Source organism: Apium graveolens, chromosome 9 (genome assembly GCF_009905375.1).
Source record: "Apium graveolens cultivar Ventura chromosome 9, ASM990537v1, whole genome shotgun sequence".
Lineage (NCBI taxonomy): Eukaryota > Viridiplantae > Streptophyta > Magnoliopsida > Apiales > Apiaceae > Apium > Apium graveolens.
The window spans coordinates 88,710,731-88,726,879 of record NC_133655.1 but is presented as its reverse complement, the minus strand read 5'-3'; the positions used below and the strand labels follow the sequence as shown (position 1 = coordinate 88,726,879).

The window sequence follows — 16,149 nt, the reverse complement described above, 5'->3', positions numbered from 1 at the left end:
CATAATTATTTATACATGTATATAATTATAGTTGATTTATAAATTATAGATTTGTTAGTAATGAGAAAATCCGAAATTGTAAAATAATAAATTTGTAAATGAGAGATTTGTCCGTAATGACAAAAAGTTCAAAATGGAAATGATTATGTTAAATTTGTAAGTAATGTTTAAAAGTCAAAAAGGAAATGTTTTTGAATTTGAATTTGAATTTGAATTAATGATAAAAGTATAAATATTAATTAGAGTGATTTAAGGCTAACCCAAGGTGGTTAACATCATGGTTAAGTCTCCGAAAAAGGAAAGAATTTCGTGAATTCCCATTGGTCGAAATTGAAATGGTGGCTAAGCCAAGGGTCGTGTACATGTGTTAGCTATATTTTTGACACATAATTTATTGATTTATAACCTATGAGATTTGTTACTGATGAGAAAACCCCAAATTGTAGATTTGTAAACCACACTAAAATTTTTGTAACTAATGTGAGTTGATTATGGTGAGTTGTCAGTATTAATTACACGTAAGATTTACTTTAGTCGTATAAAGTTGTCAGAAAATATAGCTAACACATTAATTCACACAAAAATATATAGTCAAATTTGACAACTATATCGACATTAATTAATCGCAAGATTTACGTTAATCATACATATGTCAGTAATTATACCTAATAAATATAATAAACGAAAAGATACAGTCAAATCTGAATATTGAATAAATCATGCGCGTGATTATTAAGACTAAATTTGAATTTTTTGTTTGTGATTGGTTGGAAATAAAACAAATCTTCGTGCTTAAATTTTGTGCAAGATTTAAGTTAATGTGTATTATGCTATAATTATAGCTAAGACAGAAATTGTATGAAAAGATTTAGTTAATATTAATATTAAGTAAATCATGTGCGTGATTTATGACATTATCAATCATGAAGATACTAAGTTGCTATAATTTTAAAAACGTAATTTAGGAATGAATCTTAGGAATGGAGCGTAGAAAATTTAAATAATATTTTATTTAAATTTATTATAAAAAAAATTGGTAGAAAAAGTAAAGCAAGCAAAACTTGAATCAATATTATAAATAAGGAATCCAACTCAAATCATTACCATATATGAAATGTAACGAAACAAATTAATTATAATAAAAATCCTCCTATTCTACTATTTTAAAATGATGAACTCTTTATGCTAGGAGATCTTTCTTGCCCATTCGTGTCCTTTTAACCTTGCTGAAATTAAGATAAAGCAGAATTAGCAGATTGGAATACCAAATATACTTAATGAACAATATATGATAATTTATTTACCTTGTGAATTTTTTCGGAGTGACCTTTTAAATCAAAAACGACATCGTCATCAAGGACCACATGACTGGGTGATGGTGTAAATCTTTTATTTGTGAACTTGACGGAATCTGGTGTCATCTTTGTTGGATTGGAATTAGTCGAAGAAGTTTCCTCTTTCTCTGTTAATTCATATTTTGTGGAGCCAGACCCCTAAATATTCACAGATAAATCAACATGCATTGTATCAACATTAAAAAAAACCAAAAATTAATGAATTAGGAAAAAAAATCCTTACATCCATGTAACTAAGATCATGAATATTCTCTGCATTTGTTTTAACTGGACAGTCTGCATTTGCTGCTTCACCACATTCAGCAACATCAGAGGCAAAAAATATTGAATGACCGTCCAATAAATTGTTCTTGTTTAAACAAATGGTCACTGATAGTTGTTTTCCCTCCAACTCCTTTAGTAACTCTGGGTACTCATTTGATGAACCGTCCTGACAAACAAATCAGATTGAAGAAGTCCATGTGTGATGTGTGTTTACCAATAATATAATTGTATACATTTAAGTTTTATATTATACTTAACTGTTTGAATATTGTTGACATTTTTTGATGTCAACCTTCGGATCTCGCGATCAAAGAATATAACCTGAATGGTTCCAGTGGAGTCACTAACATAACTTGTAACATGGAACCTGGAATGGCACATTAACCAATTTTAGAAATTATGAAATTGAAAAATGTTGTACAGTGGACAGTGAGATTCAGACAAATAGTACCTTTTATCAGGATATGAGATAATCTGTTTGCATTCACCAGTACACCGATAAAAGTCATCCACCACCTCCAATTCGGCCGAACAAATGTCACAGCCGTAATACCACCATTTCATAGAATCATCAATTTTTTCAATCTTAGAAAAACACATTACTTCCATCTGTAATCAATATGAATATGAACTATTATTACATAGTTATACGTGCAAAAAAATTATGTATGAAGGTTTTGTTTCCAACCTCATCTATATTTTTCATCCGTAAATTGCTAATTTCTCCCACTTTATATGATTTAATGGTTTCTTCAAATTTAACTCCAATAAATTCAGATTCATCAATTGCGCTGTGTGTGAGTGAAAACTTTCGACGTAGATCATGTACAGCATCATAGTCTAAATCTATATAGTATTTCAAGCATCCATATGAACTGATTTGCATCATACCTTTTTAAAAATATACCAAAGATAAAAAAAATTAAAATCGTTGTTGATAAGTTGTTAATATTTATCTAATGATAAATATGAATGTAGATGCATGTTTCTTACTGTTGTAGGTTGTAATTTTGCAGCCGGTAATAATTATTATATGAGCATCACCTTGTAGACTTTCTACATCAGCACGTAATTGGTCTGCAAGTTTGTCCCACACCGTGACCCTAGCTCGCAAGCTAAAAATTTAAAAATTAACCAAAAATCATAAGTAAAAAAAATTTCATGTTGGAAATCGTATCTCATCTTATATTTACCTGCCGTCAACAATGTCAAACATGAAGATATTCTTTATTCCTTTTTGGGTGTGGCGCGAAGAATTTGTACCTGGACCCTCAAAAACGCCAATAACATCTGCTTTGGAGAAAGATGGGATATTTAATTATCTTTCTTTAAAATGGAACTTAGATAATTTATTTACTAAAAAAATACCTGTAAGAATTCTCGATTCACCGACTCGTGTGTGCAAACATCCAAGAGAGACTAATTCAAACTTGTGACGGGGAATCATCTCATCCTCTTTTGTTATCCGCTCCATCTTTGTATATTTTTGAAAAAATATACACTTTTTATTACTAACTGGGGAATGGTTGAACCTAGATTCCGCAACAGTAAAATTGGAAACCGAGTAAAGATGTCCTTCTGTAGGTTCCGCATCTTGACCGTTACAAAATTCCGGACCAGCATAAGCATGAATGCGGGTTTTCTGCATGTGTCAGACACATTTAATTAAACTGGTGTATGACATATGGATATATTATATTTTAATGAGTTATGTGCACGATATGTGGGAATCAGTACTTACGTCATCATCGAGGAATATGAGATTCAAGCCTTTGAAGTCACCCGTTGTGCCGTTGAATCCAGGCCACATCCTAGTCAAGCGTACTTTGATTCTCCAACTTGTCTTATCTGTTGTCAAAGAAGCAATACGACTGAAGCGAGAACCTTGCATTATGCAGATGTAAGCGAAAGTGTTTGTTATTGAGAGGAATTTTTTTAATGTGAGTTCAAAATATGTGTAAAGCTCTTTATATAGGAAAAATATAGTGGTCAACATTGATTATATGCATAAATTACGTTGAGTAGATTGTTCAATTAATATATTTTTGAAGATAATATTTATTTCTGATTAGTTGTATTTGTTTAATGTCAAATATCATAAGATTTCATAAATCTGGTGTAAGTGGTCAGACATAAAAAATCTCTCAAATATCAAATTAATTTGAGTTGATTATGGTGAAGAATTATTTATTTACAAATATAAATTAGTTGTCAACATTAATTATACGCAAGGATACAGGAAAATCTAACACTTTAAATAAATGAAAAAATAAAGTCAAATCCAGAGATTGAATAAATCATGTCTCACATTATTCCAAACATGCATAATTTAAGCTAATGTATATTATGTCATAATCATAGCTAACTCAAATTATTCTAAACATGCATGATTTAAGCCATGTATATAATTATAGTTGATTTATAAATTATAGATTTGTTAGTAATGAGAAAATCCGAAACTGTAAAATAGTAAATTTGTAAATGAGAGATTTGTTCGTAATGGCAAAAAGTTCAAAAAGGAAATGATTATGTTAAATTTGTAAGTAATGTTTAAAAGTCAAAAAGGAAATATTTTTGAATTTGAATTTGAATTAATGATAAAAAGTATAAACATTAATTAAAGTAATTTAAGGCTAACTCAAGGTGGTTAACATCATGGTTAAGTCTGTGAAAAAGGAAATAATTTTGTGAATTTTGATTGGTCGAAATTGAAATGGTGGCTTCTCATTTGCTGAAAATTATGAGAAAATCTCTGATTGGCTAACTACATGGTGTGGTAGACTCAGCTTTTATAAAGAAAGATCACTAAAATACTAATATATATCATTCCGTTAGATTTTTTTAATTTTTTAACAGAAGTGTTGTGTTTGTCGTGTATTTCTTTGATTATTATGGTTTATTAGCAAACTTGAGTGCCTCTCTCTCATCTGCATATCTGTATAATTGGTCCTAAAATAATCGTTATCTTCACGAGTAAAATAAAAGCTAGGTGGTCTGCAATTGCAATATTAATTTGAGTAAAATTCAACAGAGAGATGAAAAGAATATGTCCTTTCATTTAGGACTCTCGTTATTTATCTCAATTTCACGTGTCTGGCAGTTTAACAAAAATATACGACTACAAATTTTTATAGTTAACGTTTTCAGTTAAAAAAATTAAAAAAATCTAACGGAGTGATATATACTAGTATTTTAGTGGTTTAAATGAGTCGCCGTGGAGATTGAGTAACTACTTGATACATTTTAACGAGTTCGGTGAACAATTTGATATAAAACCCAATCAGAAAGTTAGGAGGTCGACACTTTTAACTTTCACCTTATCATTATTATAGGCCAGGATGCAAGACACTCTTTTAGGCCATGTTATAAAAAATTAAAAAATAAATTATTTAGATAAATTTTCAAAATTCAGTTATAAATTAATTCATTCAGTTAAACTTTTAAATTTAGTATTTTAACTTTAAAGAATATTTAAACTTATTAAAGTGTTTAAATTTTTTATTGATTTTTTAAAAATTCACCGATTAGTTCTTAAAATGTTTGATTGATTCAATTTTTCAAATAGATTAATTAGTAAAAATTATTTGATTATTAAATATTATATTATAAATCAGACTAATCTAAAGTATTTTATAGGTTATAATTTACCGAACATGTTATAAATCTATAAGTAGTTTAAACGTAAAATTATTCAAACACCTAAATAACTTATAAATCACGATGTTTATATCACTTCCATGACATTTACATGACACTTTTCAATTTTAAGTTATAAGTTATCTTTTTTTAAATATCCTAAACGAACCCGTAATTAACGAAGAATGTGAAAATGAAGTGAATGATGATAGGGGCCCGTTTGGGATTTCCTAAAAAATGTAACTTATTACTTAAAGTTTAAAATTGTCATATAATTGACATGAACATCGTAACTTATAAGTTATTTAGGTGTTTGGATAATTTTACTTATAATTTATTTATAAGTTGATAATGTGTTTGGTAAAAAATAACTTATAAATTATATTTTTTTGAAAAAAAATAAAATGTAAATTACAGATTATATGAATTAATAATTTTATTAGATGAATATAAAATACAAAATATAAAAATATAAACACAAGGATAATGACATCCGAATAAAACTATATAATACTCCCCCATCCCTTTTTCGTGTTCATATTTGATTTCGGTGTGGTAAAATTAAATAAAATTTGACCGAAGTTTATTAATTTTTATAATTGAACAAAATAAAAAAAATTAAATCATTGAAAAGTATATTTAAGCTACTTTAAAATATAATAGTAATATTTAATCTTTGATAAAAAATATTGGTTAATTTGATTTCAATAAATAGAAATGTTACAACTAAAAAGATATGAAGGGAGTATACACCATTCATCTCGAACAAAGTAAAATTATACTATTGATCCCGCCTAAGAAAACAAAACTGAATATAATTAGAGTTATTTTGGTTCGTATAATGATCTCAGGTTAAAACAAAATTACACCATTAAAACTGGCTAAAACAAAATTAAAATTAATAAAATAATTTCATATCTTAAAAATTGTAATTTTTTTAAATTGAACTTCCGTAAAAAATATTTATAAAAATATTTAAAGCTATTTCTGTAAATACCCCAAAAATATAAGTAAAAATAAAAAAATATAAAAAATAGTACATGAACTAAGTTATAAACGAAGTCAACAGCTCTATGAATATATGAACTGGAAATGTACCTCAGATCCCATTTTCTCATTTTGACGTTTTATGCAGATAACGATCATTCATTTTAATTACCCAAACAATCATGTAAAACTGAAAATGAGCGTTATGCCCGTTTAAGCTCAAATGTAGCTGTTGTTAGTCGCTAAACATGCACTAAGATTCACGCAAGTATACGCGTTCACAAGTAATATAGAATTATTTCTAGTTCGTTCCCACAGGGACATGCTTAGATTAACTTTGTGATTTATGCACTTCTGCAGCAATTATATGGCTATTATTCAATGCTAAGACGAATAACAATTTGAGTTTTGATTATACTACGATTAACTATTGAGAATTATACTAGAAAATATTAACTAAAGAGAGTAAAGATAATTGAATAATATATGACACAAACATAGGATTCTAACTTCATTAAGTACTTCATTCAATAGCCTTTTCGTTCTTAACCTTAGCATGCAATGGTGATGACACTAATCAGATAACATGAAACTGATAAATGCCGATTTTCGTTGCACGAATACCATACTACCAGACATTCACAAAAGAGATAGAAGCTGAATAGACACCAATTATATTGAGACCCTATATGTCTATGGAATTTGACAACATAACGATTTAATGCACAAGTTATCTATCGTGATTATATAGGGCAAGTAAGATAGTTAAAATTACCTACGAATCATGCATAACAATAACACATGAACCTATGCAAGCATGGCAAGTTCTAAACCCTTAAATTCACTTTCGTTTTATTAAGAATTAACAAGCTATCTTATAAGTTCGTGACGCTCATAAGACGAATAAGCACAACCAATACTAGGTTATCATACAATCACCACACACTAAGGCATCGAAATAAATCAACTAAAAAATCCATAAATAAATCCGCTAGAACCCACGATAATGATTAGCCCATAATCGGACTCATCATCAACGTGGGTTCCGATGAAAGCATGGTATCATAAACGTAGTTTTTATAAACAAATAATAAACCAAGTACGAAATCCAGAGTATTAGGTTCAACAAAACAAGAAATGAGCATCCAAAGTTACAACTTAGAATAAAGATTCACAAGAATAAACTAGATATTCTTCGCCTTCGTTGAATTATGTTATAGGTCTTTTTGTCGTCTTCTCCTTCAGCTCCGTTATGTCTCTCTCTTGAAAAACGTCTTTTACTTAGGTATATATAGCAGCCCATGCAAAGTAGAAGTCCTCCAATTAGAAGCCAAGTAGAATCAGGATTTTAACATCCCGGCGCGGCCGCGTGCTACATCAGCGCGGGCGCGCTGCATCTCTGTAGTTTGGGCGCGGCCGCGCGCTATGACAGCGCGGGCGTGCCGTGCTCCTGGAGAAAATTCTGTTTTTCTTCAATTCTTACTGCAATGAGTTGGTTTCCCGAACTTTATTCCATGGACACCATCCTAACACCATATTAGCACCAAAACAATGCTAATTCACCTGAATCCCGGATTAATGCCTGAAATGCAAAAATACTAGAAAACACATTAAAAAACCAACAACTTGAGTACAAATACACCAATTCAAAGCTTACTGGAGAGTTATAAAGTGTCAAAAATGCCACTCAACATACCCCCAAACTTGAATCGATGCTTGTCCTCAAGCATAAACATACTCAAAGAATAAGAAATAAAAATGCATGAATGCAACTAAATGAATGTAACAATCCCCAATAGAATATTTAAACCAATCAACAAGCAATATCTCAATAAATGCAGTTATTCGAATAAAGATCAATCAAACTTTACAAATCAACTTACAAACCAGAGACGTGCGTATGTGCAAATGCTTACAGATATACTATCGCAACTAGATCAATAAACATGACTCACTACTCATCAAAGCAATCGCAAGGTTATAAATAAAATAAATGCTAGACTCAAAATAACTTATAACACTTCAATTCTTATAATGGAGTTTATCATGGATTCAGGCTTTCATTCACAACTAAACAACACAAGTATGCTTATTTGACCATGCAATGAGTGAGTTCCATAAAATACTTATACAGTAGCACCTATGTAGCGAACATTAGGTTAGCGGATCCCAGACTATAAAAACCTTAGGTCACTAGGCACAAAGTCCCCTAAGAACATAATAACTCGAGTACTAAAGAGCCCACTCGTGATCAATTATACATAACACTTTTTTTTCTTTTTTTCTCTTTTTTTTCTCCTTTTTTTTCTTTTTCTCCTTTTTTTCCTTTTCTGAATGAGTGCGTTTCGCTCCATCTCGTTCAACCCTAGACTACTCATATAAATATGAGCCGACTACTAGCCATTTGACACCTAGCCACAACAACTAGCAATGAAATCTAATTTCTCCAATTTTTAAAAATCTATGTTATTTTATCATTAAGAGAATATCCTAAATTCTAAATATAAATAAGCGATTAAACCTCGACAAATAAACAATCCATGATCATGATCTAGCACTCAAGCAACCTATAAGACTTAGTGAAATACAACTGTCTCTAACATGCAAATCAGTTCAACAAGATTTAACATCACTAAATACAATATCACTACACTAGCATCAATATCACAAGTCAATCGGAAAAATCATCTAAGGGATCATGTTATAATGCAAATGCATAAAACTATATGAACAAACTATCATAAAAACTACAAAAAAAACTACATGGCAAAATATGCAACTATATGCTTTAAACTATCATGATTATGCAAACTATATGCGACTCATATAACACATATTCCTTCAACTACTACCCCCAAACTTAAAATATTCACAGTCCTCAGTGAAGGTAATAGTAAGGAATCAGGCATACCTACTCGGAATCAGGATCCTCACCCCCAACGGATGGAGTGTCAGACGTGTCTGGAGGTGGATACACGGAGTCCTCACCAAATACTGGCCATTGGATGTCAACACCTGTGGCTCTAAATGCAGTCCTTAGTGCCTGGGTGAGATCACGTGCAAACCGACTATGGATGTTATGCATCACATCCATCCTCCTCGCTAGACGCCTATACTGCGCCATGCTCATACCAGCTCCAACATCAGCTCCTGCCTCCTCCTGCTCCTGTTGCGATGGTCCAGCCTCATCACCTAGCTGAGATATCCATGCAATCCTGCTCGTCTGAGTGGCCCCAGCAGCTGGTCTCCCACCAAGTAGATGGTCAAAAGTATATCCAAGCCCCTTCAAATCAGGCTTGCCTCCATCCCACTCTTGCATCGTTGCTAAAGTGGTGCTGTCAAACGGAGCACTCGAAATCTGTAGCTGCTCGTATGCTGACCAATGAACACCAACTGCCACGCACAACTTCATCACAATGGACGCATATGGTATAGACCTCGTAGTACTCCCCCTCAAAAACCTCAGAATACCCTGTTAAATCACCATCTCAAGATCCATATAATCACCATGAAGAATGCTCCACAACACGCTCCACAGTCACATCATGCACATGAGAAGATGGTATGATGTTAGCACAAATAAACGCATTCCATGCACAGACAAACCTGTTCATGCTCGAAATAGGGAACGTAGAATAATCGGTCGTGCCCCTCTTGAACTTCCAGTGAGTATCAGGCATGCACAAAGTATTAACAATCAGATCCAGATTAAAGTCCTCCGGCGACTTATCGTTCCAAGTGTCCTGCCCGGGCCTCCTCGCGGGCTGCTCAATCACCCTCCTTATTGCATCAATACTGTACTCCACAGTCATCCCCCTAACCATAGTAAAACCATTCTTCTCCGCCTTTGCATTAACATAGAACTCTCGAACAACACTCACGGGAACAGCAGCGGGTGCCTCGCAAAAAGAAATCCAGCCCATCTTCAAGATCATCTCCAACAACTTACCATCTTTCCCTAATGGCAGAAAACCTCGCTCCTTTGCTATAGGCTTCGAGAGAAGCCTCGTGTACTCCGCTTCAGCCTCTGGAGTTAAAAACCTCAGCCTCACACCACCAGCACTTGAAAAATCAGTGGTGTTGCTGCTTACTTGAGTTCTTTGTCTCTTGGGTGCCATTGGGATTGAATAAGAGAGAATAAAAGATAAGTGTTTGAGAGAGAATCGTGTTTGAGAATTTGAGTGGAGAAGTTTGTGTATAAGTGTATGTATATATAGGAGGTGGGAAGAGAATTAAATATGGAATAGAAGTGGGAATTGATTATGATAATAGTGGGAATAATAAGTTTGATTTGGAGAGGGAAATTTGGGATGTGGAAGAGTAAAATTCGGTTAGGAATTGATTTTTAATCAAAGTCCCCGATTTTCTCTTTAATTCCTAGTTGTTATATTTTTTTTCAGAATTCGGGGACCAGCGCGGCTGCGCGCTACCTCAGCGCGGGCGCGCCGTGCGTCTGATGTTTCAGCGCGGCCGCCCCGCTAGGCAATGCGGGCGCGCCGTGTCTCTGGATTTTCAGTGCAACCGCCCCGCTTCCTCGGTGCGGGCGCGTCGTGCTTCTGTACTTAGCCCCCAATTTTATTTTATTTTTCATTTTTTTGATTTTTTTTATGTTTTTCTCCTTTCTTCCTGCCTCCTCTACCTACTAATGTACAACAAACTTGGGTTGCCTCCCAAGAAGCGCTTGTTTTACGTCGTTAGCTTGATGTAGAAATGTGAGATCAAACGGACAATAAAATGACACTAACCACCTCGCGGTTTGCCGTGTCACCATAGTAATGCTTCAACCTCTAACCATTTACCTTGAATTCTTGGCCCAGATCATTCTCAAAAATCTCCACCGCTCCATGTGGAAACACAGTTTTGACAACAAACGGCCCTGACCATCTTGACTTTAACTTTCCAGGAAAAAGACAGAGACGAGAGTTGAACATAAGAACTTGTTGCCCCGACACAAATGATTTGAGCACTATACCCCTATCGTGCCACCTCTTGACTTTCTCCTTATACATTTTATTATTCTAATAAGCTTGAAGTTGAAACTCATCGAGTTCATTCAATTGAAGCATCCTTTTCTTTTCAGCTGCATACAAATCAAGATTCAACTTCTTCAAAGCCCAATACGCTTTATGCTCTAGCTCTACCCGTAAATGACACCCCTTACCATAAACCAACTGAAACAGCGACATTCCCAATGGAGTCTTGTATGTTGTTCTATACACCCAAATAGCTTCGTCAAGCTTCAAAGACCAATATTTTCTCGATGAACATACAGCCTTCTCTAAAATACGCTTGATCTCTCTGTTAGATACCTCAGCTTGACCATTCATCTGAGGATGATAAGCCATAGCAATGCAATAATTCACATTATATCTTTGCATCATAGCAGTAAACTTGAGATTGCAAAAATGCGACCCCTAATGAATATCTGCTTGTGAAGAAAATTAAGCACTACTTTCGCATCGTTCGTTAGAAACACCTTAACTTCAACACATTTTGACACATAATCAACCGCCAACAAGATATACTGATTGTTACAAGATGAGACAAATGACCCCATGAAGTCAATTTCCCAAATATCGAAGACTTCAACCTCGAGAAGCACATTAAGAGGCATCTCATCACTTTTGGACATATTACCCACACGTTGACATCGATCACATTTTAAAACGAACTGATGAGCATCTTTGAATAAAGTTAGCCAAAAGAAACCTGCTTGAAGAATACGAGCCGCCGTCTTTTCTCCACCATAATGCCCTCCATAAGCAGTTGAGTGGAAATCTCGCAAGATCCCCCCCCCCGTTTCGCTGTAAGGAATACATCTCTTGATAATTTGGCCAGCTCCTTGTCAAAAAAGAAATGGCTCATCCCACATATACCACTTCACTTCATGCAGAAACTTCTTCCTTTGAGCGTATATCAAGTCGGGAGGCATGATATTACTCACAAGGTAGTTCACAATGTCTGTAAACCACGGTTCTTCCTCTTGCACTCCGAACATCTGCTCATCGGGAAAAGACTCATTAATTAATGACTTATCTTGTGAAGTAGCAAGTGGATCCTCTAAACGCGAGAGATGATCAGCGACTTGATTTTTAGTCCCTTTTCTGTCCTTGATCTCTAACTCAATTTCCTAGAGTAGAAGAACCCATCGAATCAATCTAGGCTTTGAGTCCTTCTTGGAGACGAGATATCGAATGGCAGCGTGATCAGTGAAAACTGTCACCTTCGTCCCAAGCAGATAAGATTGAAATTTCTCAAAACCATAGACAATAGCCAAAAGTTCTTTCTCTGTAGTAGTATAATTCAGTTGAGCACCATTTAGGGTCTTACTAGCATAGTAGACTACATGAAATATGTTGTTCTTTCTCTGCCCAAGAACTTCTCCAACTGCATAGTCACTTGCATCGCACATCATCTTAAAAGGTTCACTCCAATCGGGTGCAGTTATGACAGGTTTTGTGATTAAACTCTTCTTTAAGAACTCAAAAGCAGCCACAAACTCGTCATCAAACTTTAACGGTACATCCTTCTCCAGAATATTGTACAAAGGTTTAGAAATTTTTGAGAAATCCTTGATGAATCGCCTGTAGAAGCCCGCATGACCAAGAAAACTGTGAACTCCCTTAACAGAAATTGGTGGGAGAAGATTTTTAATGACCCCCACTTTGGCTTTGTCCATATCAAGACCCCTACTGGAGACCTTGTGCCCAAGAATGATGCCCTGTCGCACCATAAAGTGACATTTCTCCCAATTAAGAACTAAATTGATCTCAACACACCTCTTGAGAACGTCGCCTAGATTCTGCAAGCACTCATCAAATGAATCACCAAACACAGAGAAATCTTCCATGAACACCTACACATTCTGACCAATCATATCAGAGAAGATAGCCATCATACATCTCTGAAATGTGGTCGGTGCTCCACATAACCCAAAAGAAACCCTTCGAAAGGCGAAAGTACCAGATGGACAAGTGAAAGTAGTCTTCTCCTGATCTTTTGGAGCAATGCATATTTGATTATATCCAGAATAACCATCCAGAAGATAGTAGTACTCATGCCCAGCCAATCTGTCAAGCATCTGATCAATAAATGGCAGAGGGAAGTGATCTTTTCTTGTGGCCTTGTTCAGCTTCCTGTAATCCATGCAAACTCTCCACCCCGTGACTGTTCGAGTAGGAATGAGCTCATTATTCTCATTAGCAACCACAGTGATACCTCCTTTCTTCGGCACACACTGAATTGGGCTCACCCATGAACTGTCAGAAATAGGATAGATGATCCCTGCATCCGGCCACTTAAGAATTTCCTTCTTCACGACTTCCTTCATGATAGGGTTTAACCTTCTTTGTTGCTCAACCGTAGGCTTGCTACCTTCCTACAACAGAATTTTATGCATACAATAAGAAGGGCTGATTCCCTTGATATCTGCTATAGTCCAACCAATTGCCGATTTGAATTCTCTAAGAATTCTCAAAAGCTTCTCCTCGTCGCTACCTGAAATGACAGATACAATAATAACAGGCAAAGTAGATGCATCACCTAAAAATGCATACCTCAAATGTTCAGGTAAAGGCTTAAGCTCAAGAGTAGGAGCTTCCTCAATAGATGGTTTGGGGTACTTAGGAACTTTATTCAGCTCCTCCAATCCAAGGGATTCAAAAGGCATATCCATCTTTCGCTTCCATGGAGAAGCATTCAAAATATTGCAACTGCTCATCCCCTTCATCATCTTCACTATCGGAATTCCCCAACAAGGCCTTTTCTAAGGCATCGGACCTTAGCAATTGATCGAGTTCAGAATTGACCATAGAATCGACCATCTCCACCTTAAAACACTCCTCATTTTCCGTAGGGAATATCATGGCATTGAACACATTAAAAGTTACATCCTAATCCATCACTCGCATGGTGAGCTCACCTTTCTGCACATTTATTAAGGTTCGGCCAGTAGCCAAGAAAGGTCTTCCCAATATTATGGGAATCTTCTTATCCTCCTCGAAATCAAGAATTATAAATTCAGTAGGGAAGATGAGTTTATCCATCTTGACCAAGACGTCCTCCACAATACCTCGCAGATATGTAATAGAACGGTCGACCAACTGCAAAGTCATGTAAGTAGGTTTTGGATCATGCAAGTCCAACTTCTTGAAGATTGACAAGGGCATCATATTGATGCTAGCTCCCAAGTCACATAGACACTTGTCAAATGACACCTTGTCAATGGTGCATAGAATAGTGAAGCTTCCAGGATCTTTAAGCTTCAGAGGCAACTTATGTTGCAGCACAGCACTGCATTCCTCCGTGAGAGCAACGGTCTCTAAATCAATAAGCTTCACCTTCCTAGAGAGAATACCTTTCATGAACTTCGCATAACTAGGCATTTGTTCAAGAGCTTCAGCAAAAGGTATGTTGATGTGAAGTTTCTTAAACACCTCTAGAAACTTTTTAAATTGCTTATCCAGCTTTTTCTTCTGCAGCCTCTTAGGAAAAGAAGGTGGAGGATAGATCTGTTTCTGCCCTATATCACCCTCAAGAGGAGTGTGCTCAATAATAGTCTTCCTTGGTTCCACTTCTGCTTCCTTCTGCATTTCTTCTTCTTCAACCTCAATTTCAGATTCTGGAGTCTTAGCTTTTTTAGGATTTGTAACCTTACCAGACCTCAATTTAATTGCCTTCACATTCTCCTTAGCTTCCTTCTTGCCTGGCACTTCAGTATCGCTTGGGAGTGTGCCAGGTTGACGATTCAGTAATGCATTAGCAACTTGCCCAATCTCATTTTCCAAGGTCTTGATAGAGACAGCTTGGCTCTTGCACACGACTCTTAACTCCTCTAATTCAGATTTTTCATTAGCATGCGATAGCTGCTGAAGTTGAAGTTGTTGCCTAGAGGCATATTGCGGTTGCTGAAAACTAGGAGGGTTATACTGCTTTGCTTTGTATGGCTGATAAGATTGTTGCACCGCATTCTGATTGTTACTCCAGCTGAAGTTAGGATGATTACGGTTATTTAGATGATAAGTGGATGGAGCTTGTTGCTGTGATCTCTGAAAGTTGCTCACAAATTGAGTTAATTCGCTAGAAATAGCGCACTGCTCAGTTTCATGCACCCCCGCACAAAGCCCACAAACACTAGTGATTTGATTAACTCCATAATTCGCAAAAGAGTCCACTTTCATCATCAAAGCTTGAAGTTGAGCAGCTATAGCCGTAGCTGTATCCACTTCCAGAATTCCTGCTACCTTGCCTTGCAATATTCTTTGCGTAGGATTCTGGTATTCATTAGCTGGCTTGAGCTCAATTAACTCATAAGCTTCATTATAGCTTTTGGCCCATAAGGCTCCACCAGACGCTGTATCGAGCATAGGTCTAGACTGAACACCCAAACCATTGTAGAAACAGTTTATAATCATCTAATTAGGCATGCCATGATTTGGGAACTTCCTTAGCATCTCCATATATCGATCCCAAGCCTCACACAGAGATTCTCCAGTTTGCTGAGCAAACTGAGTAAGAGCATTCCTGATTGCAGTAGTCTTTGCCATAGGAAAGAATTTAGTGAGAAACTTTTGACCTAGATCCTCCCATTTGGTGATAGACCCTGGTGGTAGAGAATGTAACTAGCACATTGCTTTATCCCTCAGAGAGAATGGGAAGAGTAGTAGCTTGATAGCATCTTCAGTCACCCCATTGAACTTGAAAGTGTCGCAGATCTCGATGAAATCCCTGATGTGCATGTTAGGGTCTTCTGTAAGAGAACCCCCAAACTGAACTGAGTTTTGTATCATCTGAATCGTGTTCAACTTGATCTTAAAAGTGTTAGCCAAGATGGCTAGTCTGATGATGCTCGACTGAATATCATTGATCTTAGGCTGAGAATAGTCCATCAGAGCCTTAGGATTTTCTG

The 16,149-nt window shown here is 35.4% G+C and overlaps 1 non-coding gene across 1 annotated transcript; it reads left to right on the top strand.

Annotated features, from left to right (window-relative positions):
- The first annotated feature begins 15,665 nt into the window (after positions 1-15,665).
- On the top strand, positions 15,666-15,772 carry LOC141688637 (small nucleolar RNA R71). Its single transcript, XR_012562070.1, has one exon. It is a non-coding gene; the product is annotated as a small nucleolar RNA R71 (small nucleolar RNA).
- The last annotated feature ends 377 nt before the right edge of the window (positions 15,773-16,149 follow it).